This window comes from Lissotriton vulgaris, chromosome 8, assembly GCF_964263255.1.
Source record: "Lissotriton vulgaris chromosome 8, aLisVul1.2, whole genome shotgun sequence".
NCBI classification, from domain to species: Eukaryota; Metazoa; Chordata; class Amphibia; order Caudata; family Salamandridae; genus Lissotriton; species Lissotriton vulgaris.
This window is the reverse complement of record NC_141696.1, coordinates 1,506,250,033-1,506,259,788: the sequence shown is the minus strand read 5'-3', so window position 1 is coordinate 1,506,259,788 and position 9,756 is coordinate 1,506,250,033.

The following is a 9,756-nucleotide window of genomic DNA, read 5'->3' as shown; positions in this document are numbered from 1 at the left end:
GTTCAGAGCGTCTGCTTCAAATTGGTTCTGCGGATCGCTCCTTTTATACATGGTTATCCCATAGAGTTACATTGAACATAAAAGTTTATGACCCGGTTCCCATAATTATCCCCCAGAGGGGTCGCTTTGGTCACTTTGATACACACAAGGCCCGGAACATAAGTGCGGAAACATTTGGCGGTTCCCAACTGTAAAAACCCATCTTCCCAACATTAGTGCATTCCAATCGGCAATAAAACAAATCAAAATAGGATCAAGAACAGGTGTAGAGGAAGACGGAGACAGTGGGGAAATCGGAAAGGGTGTAAAAGGGAGGTATCGAGAGACATGAGATACAGGCATCAAAGGGACGTGCCTAATGAGATGCACGGCTAAGACAATAAACCGGCACGGCGAGATGAGCCTCGAGCGGGGCCATCTGCCTTACAGTATCATCCCCCTCATCATAAAGACACTTACAAAAGACATGTGTCTTCCGCAAATATCTTGGGAGTCCCAGGGTTGCGAAGCGGACAACGTCCGTTCGCTGGCTACTTGAGGGCAAGAGACAAAATGGATGACGTATCTAAGATGGAACCCGTGGGTACAGATAGAAATGCCCACGTAACAAACGAACGGTTTAGGTTAGCACAGCGAAACTGCGCACACTTACTAAACTCGTCATTTGCGGTTCATAGATACCGGACTCGACCATATTCGTGCGAGTCGAAAACACCACTTACAATTGTCACGGAACCTCAGACGCTCCTTTTGCCCTCATGTAGGCAAGCACTAGTCGGAATCATACTCGATATTCATCAGACCATCTAGATGTTGCTGTAGCATAGCTCTGTCCAACCGAGTTCCCTTGGTAACATGCGGCTGTCTCATACACGTTGTAGCACAAAGGCCACATAAGGCAGGGCCGCACTGCACACAAAGGCAACACGTGAACAGGAACGCCACAACAACTCCGATGATCATCAGAATCTTCCAACCCCAAGTCGACATCAAGCCCCAAAACCACCCAAGTAGCGTCCAATCCCCTACATCCACGTGTATGGATTCAGAGATCTTATGCAACTTAGAGATGGCTTGATAGACAGTCGGGGCGTTATCAGGAATGAAAATGCAGCAGCTCGAATGGATCACCTTACATACCCCACCACGATCTGCTAAGATCACGTCTAAAACCATACGGTTTTGTAACGTCATAAGTCTATCCGCCTGAAGTTCTGTGCTGATATTACCAAGGGCACTGGCAGTAATATTAGCTGTCGATTCCACCACTCGAGTCAACTGTCTCAGGTTCCTACTATTAACCATAGGTCCCCAAAACGGGAGGAAACCCTTGAAAAAGTGTCCTGCCTCTTGACCGGCAGTGTCCTCTTCGCTAATTACGCCTCTCACAACTCTAGTCTTGTGATAATCTGCATCTACGGTAAACGTCGGGGGCAACAAATTTGCGATGAAGCATGAGCCCATGAAGTCAGCGGGCAACCATGCGTATGCACGATCATGGCAGATAAAGTATGTACCCTTGGCAGCCAGAAACACAGGGGACGAGACCATCGGCAGAATGTAATTTTCAGTGCAAGCACTCTCTCCAAGTCGGGCTTTCGATCTTCGACCACGACCCATTAGACAAAAATTACCAATGTGGGGTACGACCCATATCGGAGGTGAGCTTTTAAGCTGCTTTTCACTAGTGAACACACTATACTCGCCTCTACTCAGGACCCTGTAAGCTTGTACCTCTTCTTCAGGAATAAGCGAGGGATCATAGATATCACTATCTAAATCCTCTATTGCTATAGACAAAGGTTTTTGATACGAAGTAGGACCAGAGTAGGGAGAGCGTGGTTCTCGAATGGGGTGGAAACCTAGTGCGCTTCGAAACATTGTTTGAAATGCTCGAGCAGACCCTTGGGAACTGTACGGTAACACCAGATATGGAATTCCCTTATCCGTAGTATGTGGCATCAACCCACACACCCAACAATTAGTAGTGTTAACCACTAACTGATGCTGGTGAAGGAGCTGAATAAAGGAATTATTGCGGAATTCTGCACGTCTAGCCTGCTCGTGTTCAGGTAAGACATGAAAAGAATGAGAAGCAGTGGAGGTGAGTTTAGGGTCAGGGGTAGGAGTAGGTATGGCAGAAGGTAAGAAGTAAGATATCATGTAATACACCCCACCCGCCAATAATGCAGAAACAGTCAAAAATAATACAAATACTTGGAATATAAAACATTTCGTACGGCTAAGTTGCTGCAGCTTGAATCTTCGAGCTTGAGCTTCTTCCAAGTCCATCAGCTTCGAAAATGCCATTCCCTACGACCGTCCGCAACGTTTCTTGACGCACTTCGTTCTGTGTAGCAGTAGTCAATCCCTAGGAGTTCCCAGGAACCGACGGTCTTTAACCTAGCGTCAAGACCTACTAACCAGAAGGAAGTACGCGCGCGGCCCTACGGCCTTTATTGCACAAATATATATATGTATGCAAAAACAATGTCTCTCGGCTGTGGAAGCAAAAGGTGTAAGGAACGAAGCTCAATGAATATATACAAAAATAATCACAATAATACAAATGTTCAAACTGATCACGGAAAACGGGATTAGAGCAGTTGTCAATAAAGCAAAGCAGGATCTTTTATTAGTCTTTAGTGCTAGATCGCAAAAAGTATCGGGTTTTCCCAGGACGTGTCTGCTCGTCAAACAAAGGATCCGTTGAAGAGACAACGTCCTGCTGATCAGTTGAGTGTTCTGGTCTTGAGTCTTTTGATGACAAATGTTCAACAGTGTCTTTCTGCTGCACTGAGGATTCTCCGACAGGCTGTGCGTCGCTAAAAGGTACAAACGCCGGCAATCCTTCGGTTTCAGTTGATGCAATGCCTCTCCTCACCCACGGGTCTGCCGGCAAAGGGATAGGGACCTTTTTGGTGTGGGTGGCGTGCACCCAGTTTTTCCGTCCCTCAAGACGAACAGCAGTCCTCGTGGCAAGGAGAACCTGGTAGGGTCCAGTGAACCTCGGATCCAAATTGTTCTTGCGCGAAAAGTTGCGCGTCACCACCCAATCTCCGGGCTGGAGCTGGTGGCCTGGACCCTCCGTCTGCGTCGGCAGTGCGTCGTAAACCTGTTGGTGAATTAACCTCAGTTTAGCAGTCAAGTCATGAAGATAATCGATCAGCATTGGATACTCAAGATCACAGAACATACCTGGCCTAGGAACCCCCCAAACATTCGCAGGACGACCGAACACTATTTCATAGGGGCTAAGCCCTACTCGGGAGTGTACAGTCGCCCTAGTTGACAGTAATGCTAAGGGTAAAGCGTCAGGCCACGAAAGACCAGTCGTAGCCTGAATCTTTGCTAGTTTCAATTTAAGGGTGCCGTTATACCCTTCAACCAAACCAGCTGACTGGGGATGATTGGCACTATGGAATTTCTGATTAATTCCAAGGCCCTTACACACACTCTTCATCACACTTCCCACAAACTCACTTCCGTTATCTGACCACACGACTCTAGGCATTCCGTACCGAGGAAAGTATTCCTTCAGTAGGATTTTCGCAGTAGACAAAGCAGTATTGTCTTTGAGAGGATAGGCCTCGATCCATCGGGAGAATGCGCAAACCACTACTAAAACGTATTTCAGGTTATTGCATCGCTCCATATGGATGAAGTCCAATTGAATCACCTCAAAGGGACATGAAGGGGGAGCAAAACTGCCAGGAGGAGTTGGGGTTCCTTTGCCAGGATTGTACATCATACACACCATACAATTTTTGACCAGACGTTCAGCACATTTCGTGATACCGTCATTCTTCCACACAGGGGACAGCAACTTACAAATACCTTTCGCGCTAATATGTGCTAACCCATGCGCCATTGTCACAACGGCCAGCACATACTGTGGAGAAGTGTGGCTCAGGGGTTAGAGGCGGCAGACCTGGAGCCTGTGTTCGGCCTGGGACCAGGGTTCAATTCCCTGCCTCGGCGGGTCTTGGGCTCAAAATTCCACGGACTCGTTAATTCTCGCTCCGGTGCCTCCTCGACTCATGGGTTCACACTCTGCGACTCTGGGCAATAGCTTGCTTAATCTCCACAACGGCCCCTCGCGGTGGGATGCCTGGCTTTCACCTTGTGGATACCCTGCCAGGGTTATCTCACAGGGGAATACCAGGACGGGTTCCCTAAGCAAGCGCTGAGATGCCCCAGGGTAAGTCGTGCGCTATATAAGTTTCATTCATTTCATTTCATTTCATTTCATACGCATCAGGCAACAACCATCTTTTCTGATCCGACAAATCAATCCAACAACCATTCACATCCAACTTTCCCGTGCTTTCTTTCCACTTCGTCTTTTCAGTCTCGGTGGCCTCTTTCTGAATTTCTTTCACACTTTCAATAGTGTCTTCGCACATGCTCGACTCTATAGGCCACCTAACCGAACTCGTCACATACATTCGAGTGCTAAGGTTCCGGGCAGTCTCCTTAGCAATCTCATCTGCAAACGCATTACCACGACCAACATCATCCGTTACCTTACGATGCGCACTACATTTAACAATCGCTACCTGCTTAGGCAACGTCAGCGCATCCAAAAGATCATTCACAAGTTGGCCATGCTGAATCTTCGTACCATGCGATGTCAGAAAACCTCTCTCTCTCCACAATCGTCCAAAACTATGGGCAACACCAAACGCGTATTGGCTATCGGTAAACACGTTCACACGTTTCCCTTTTGCTAGCACACACGCTCTAGTGAGAGCGATCAGCTCTGCAGCTTGGGCAGAATTCTGATTCAATCTTGCAGTCTCAACAACAGTATTCAACGTTACAACAGCATAGGCAGTAGTCACATCGCCATTCGGCAACTTAAAACATGACCCATCCACATACAGTGTTCCATCTGGGTCTTCCAATGGGGTGTTTTTAAGGTCCACTCGACCTTTTGTTTCCTCCTCTGTCCTCAAATAACAATCGTGTTCTGTTATTTCATCTGACTCTGAGCTAATTGGTAACAAAGTTGCCGGGTTCAGGACATTACAACATTTTATTTGAATGTGGCTTGCCAACAGCGTCAACTCGTACCCAGACAACCTCGCACTCGTCAAGTGCTGAGTTTTTGTACGATTCAAAAGAGTGTCGACTGCATGCGGAACCATCACCGTAAGCATATTATCCATGACCAATCCTGCTGATTGTCGGATGGAGACCGCAGCTGCCGCTGTTGCTCTCAAGCAGCTCGGCAATGCTCTAGCTACTGGGTCCAAGGTCGAGGAAAAATATGCACATGGACGTTTCTTACCACCAAAAGGTTGCGTTAAGACACTCAACGCACAGCCTTCTCTCTCGTGAACATATAATGTAAACGGCTTGCTATAGTCAGGAGTACCTAACACAGGAGCCGAACACAATGAAGCACGTAATTCAGAAAAACTTTTCTGACATTCCTCCGTCCATGGTAAAGGAGTCGAAACATCCTTGCACGTAAGAGCCACTAATGGTTTCGCTAGCAATGAAAAGTTAGGAATCCATTGCCTGCAGTACGACGTGATACCTAGAAAGGCACGCACATCTCTTTGGGTGTTTGGCACAGCCATTCGTGCAATTGCTGCAATTCTCTCTGGGGTCAACCGCCTTCCCTCCTTTGACAATAAGTGACCTAAATAGGTTACTTCTTGACAACAATATTGGAGTTTAGAAGGTGACACCTTGTGATTTAACTCACAGAGATGTTGCAGCAACGACACCGTAGCAATTTTGCAAATGTCCTGAGTATTTGCAGCCACCAATAGGTCATCGACGTATTGGATTAAGGCCGCACCAGCCGGCAACGTAAACGCATCCAGCTGACCCTTCAAGTTGACTGTAAATCGATGGACTTTCACAGTAGCCCTGAGGAGCGCGTTTAAACCGGAAGCTGCATCCACCGAGGGAGAAACCGAAAAGGTCTCTACTCTCCTCGGCAATCGGGATGCTGAAGAACGCGTTCTTCAAGTCAATCACCGAAAACCACGATGCAGAAGCTGGAATCAGAGTCAGTAGTGCCGTGATGTCAGGCACAACGGGGAACTGAGGAACCACAATTTTATTTACTTCCCGTAAATCGATAACAAAACGATAAACAGGCGGTTTTGAAGGGTCAGTACGTTTGAGGATGGGCAGTACAGGGCTGTTGCACACGTTTCCCCGAGTCTCTTCGATAACGTCTTTCTCGATCAGATCATAAATGATCGCTAACAATGCTCGTTCACCATCAAGAGAAATACGGTACTGGGGAATACGTGGCAATCGCACGTTAGATTTCAACTGAACAACATAAGGGGAAATGCCAAGCAGGCCCACATCATTGGGACCTGTTGCCCACAAAGACGCAGGAAGAGAACTCAATTCCGGTGGAAGCTTATCGAGAGACAAGTACATAGGAGAGACGACCCTCTCTCCTAACGTAAGCTTTACACCCGCAGGAGAACAATACAAAGTTGCATACAAACGCTTAAGCAAATCCAGGCCCAAAAGATTTTCACCACAACCAGTAGTCAAAATCAACGGTGCTTCTAGCTCACAAGGCCCAATTTTAAGGGGCAAAGGGCGCGAAACTGGATTGCTAACGGGGGCGCCAGAGAATCCAACGGAAACATTTGTTAAGCCAGACAAAGGTGCGCCAGGGAGTTTCGAATGCTTAATGGAACTTTTCGCTGCACCAGTGTCCAACAGAAAAGGCTCAACGACGCCCGATGTAGCAACTGCGACGTAAGGCCCTCTCTGATCAACCGGAACTGATACCACTCCCTCTCCTTGTCTTTGGCTGTCCTAGTAATTACTGTCGTCAGTTCCCTGATCGACGTAATAATCGTCTACATTGTACTGCGCGGATCGTCCTTGCGAAGATCCGCGTTGATCAAAACAGTTGTTAGAATTAGATGAGTTATCAGAACGATCATTCTGAGCACCACGACCCCTACCGCGTGATACCTGATGCGAACCACCGCGACCTCCTTTAGACGAATTACCACTATTACGATCGTTCAAAACAGGGCAATTGAATTTAATGTGTCCCTCCTGTCTACAATAAGCACATTGATTGTACCCTAATGACGATCTTTGAAAAGAGGAGTCATTACGAGATTGTGATCGGTTCGATTGCGGCTGTGATCTATTTTGTTGCGAAGTATTCTGATTCGAACGTGGAGGATATGCTTGCTGAAGCAACACTTTAGTTTTAAGCTCTTTCGTCTTTTTATCAGCGCGGTCATTCTCTTCTTTCTCTCTGTTCTCATAATATTGTGCCGTGGCCAATATCTGAGCTGAAGTAGAAACGGCCCACGCACTCTCTGAATTCTTTAATTTATTGCTCAAATCGGGCAATAAGTTGGAAACAAATTTGTCCACGAACAACCTTTGACCACCCTCAGTGCTCATATCCTGACCACTATGATCAATGAATGCCTCCTCAAACCTCGTAAAGAAGTCGGAGACATTCTCGTCCTTCTTCTGTTTACAAGCTGATAATTTGTCCCAATTTACCCTCATAGCTGGCATAAGAGTTTTCATTAACGTTATTATTCTTTGAGGAAGATCAGCAATCAGCTGCTCGGGTTTAGCACCACCAGTTTGTCGGGCATCCGCCGCTACTATGGCAGCCCAAGCACCACCTAATTCATTCGGATGGTTTTCATGACGAATCTTGGCCCATACCGGTTGCGGTACAACATTGCCAAACAACATATCAATATCGGCAAGATTCATTATCGTAGCGTCTACGAGCTGCGATAATTCCTTGTAGTACCCTGCAGGATTTTTGCGAGGGTCAGGCAAAGATTGCTTCACCTGCAACACTTCTGAGCGTTTCCATGGGAGATGTATCCATACTCTCTGAAAGAATGGCGGAATCGGGGGAGCAGCTGCAGGATTACCTGGCATCCATACTGGTGGAACTTCGCGCATAGGAAATTGACCACACTCATCTGGCTGTCTTTCAACATCCTCAACAAACAAGGCTTGAGGTATGGGAGTGGGACGGAAAGATAGCAACCGCTCAACAGCACGTCGAACGTTGGTATCCACTATCAGTCCAGTTGAGAACTGAAGCTGTAGATCAGACAAAGCGGTCAGCACCTCGTCAGGTGCGTCGGCCGATATCTGATCGCGTAGGACCTTACACATTTCCTCGAACACAAATCTTTGAGTTGGTATATTGAATTGACAAAATGTGTCGAGTACGACACGTGGTGGATTTCGAAGAGGATGCATCATCCAACCCATCGCCATATTATATAGCGAAGCGCGTTCTCTGTTACCAGGAAGCTGACTACGTCTCTGTGGACCATCCGAACCAGCAGACCCAAGAACAGGTCCGAGCGAATGAAAGCAGCTAGCCGCAAGAGGAGAATTACGAATACGAGTAGAGGGAGAAGTATAGGACACAGGACTAACAAGTGAAGGAGTAGAAACAGAAGCAACAACAGGAGTTAACAGAGCAGGTGCAGTAGCGGGAGCAGGAGTATGTGGAAGCGGAGGAGCAGTAGGGATTGCGACAGGCAAAGGAGCAGGAACAGTCGGAAGAACGGGTGCAGGTTGAGGAACAGGCAAAGGAAGAATAGGTGCAGGAACAGGTACAGGGGGAAGCACAGGAGCTGTGGTACCCTGTACATACGGAGGTGGCGACTTCATAAGATAGGACATTAAAGGATCCTCAACTGGTTCTTCCTTCTTATCCGACTCCGTGGGCAAAGCAGGATAGCATTTATCTACAGACATACGCTGTAGCCTATCAAACACTTCCTTTTCCTTAACCTCCTTATCACGCTGAAACTGCTCTGCTTTCTTTACAATGGTAGCAACATTATCTCGCTGATTTCGTTTAGTCTGTCTGATTTCTTTCTGTTTGGCTTCTTTACGCCACAACCGAAAGGCATCAAACATGGCCGGCCTTGACTTTCTTTCGAACAATTTAACCTCCAGGTTGTCTAAAATCGGGGTCTCAAAACTACCATGAGGTGGCCAACTAAGGACACCGTCCTTCTTCGTATATTTGATCCAGTATTCATTAAAAGTAATCGGGCCTAGCCCATGTTTACTGTACAGTTCATAAGTCGGAGTTCCAACCGGAGGTATCGGACACGAGTCCTCCAGTCGGGAATCCATACCACAAGGTCTGAAACAACTAAACAAAGTACTACGACCAGGCATCTTGCACACTAGCCGAGTTTCACAAACTTCAAGGGTTACGGGATTTACCAAGTCCCAGCAAAAAGCAAAAACCCTCGGTTTTTGGCGGCTGCAGTCGTCAAACAACACAACAAAAATACGCTAGCAAAGTGTCATCGACAAAAACACTCTCACAGCGTCAACAACAAAAACACTCGCTAAAGTGTCAACAACTAAGGACTCTGGGAGCGACCCACAAATACTTAACTCAAAGATCGATGGCGTCACCAGGAAGGCCCGTCAATCGTCTCGCTCTACCAAGGTCTACGCCAGGCGCCAAAACAGGTCTACAGTCAGGGCAGCAGTCCGTCGCAGCCGTCAGGAGGCGGGAATCTTCGCGGGAAAAGTCTTCGGGCCACTTATTTCGACAACAGGATCGATGAAGCGGGGTGCACCTCCCCTCGGAGATTTCACACGAAGTTCCTCACGATCGTCGGGCTTGGACCGGTACCACTGATGCAGCCCCACGTTGGGCGCCAACTGAAGGACTGGGTTATTTAGAACCCAGCGGTGCCAGGGCACAACACCTGAAACCTTCGTGGGTAACCTGCTCCGGCG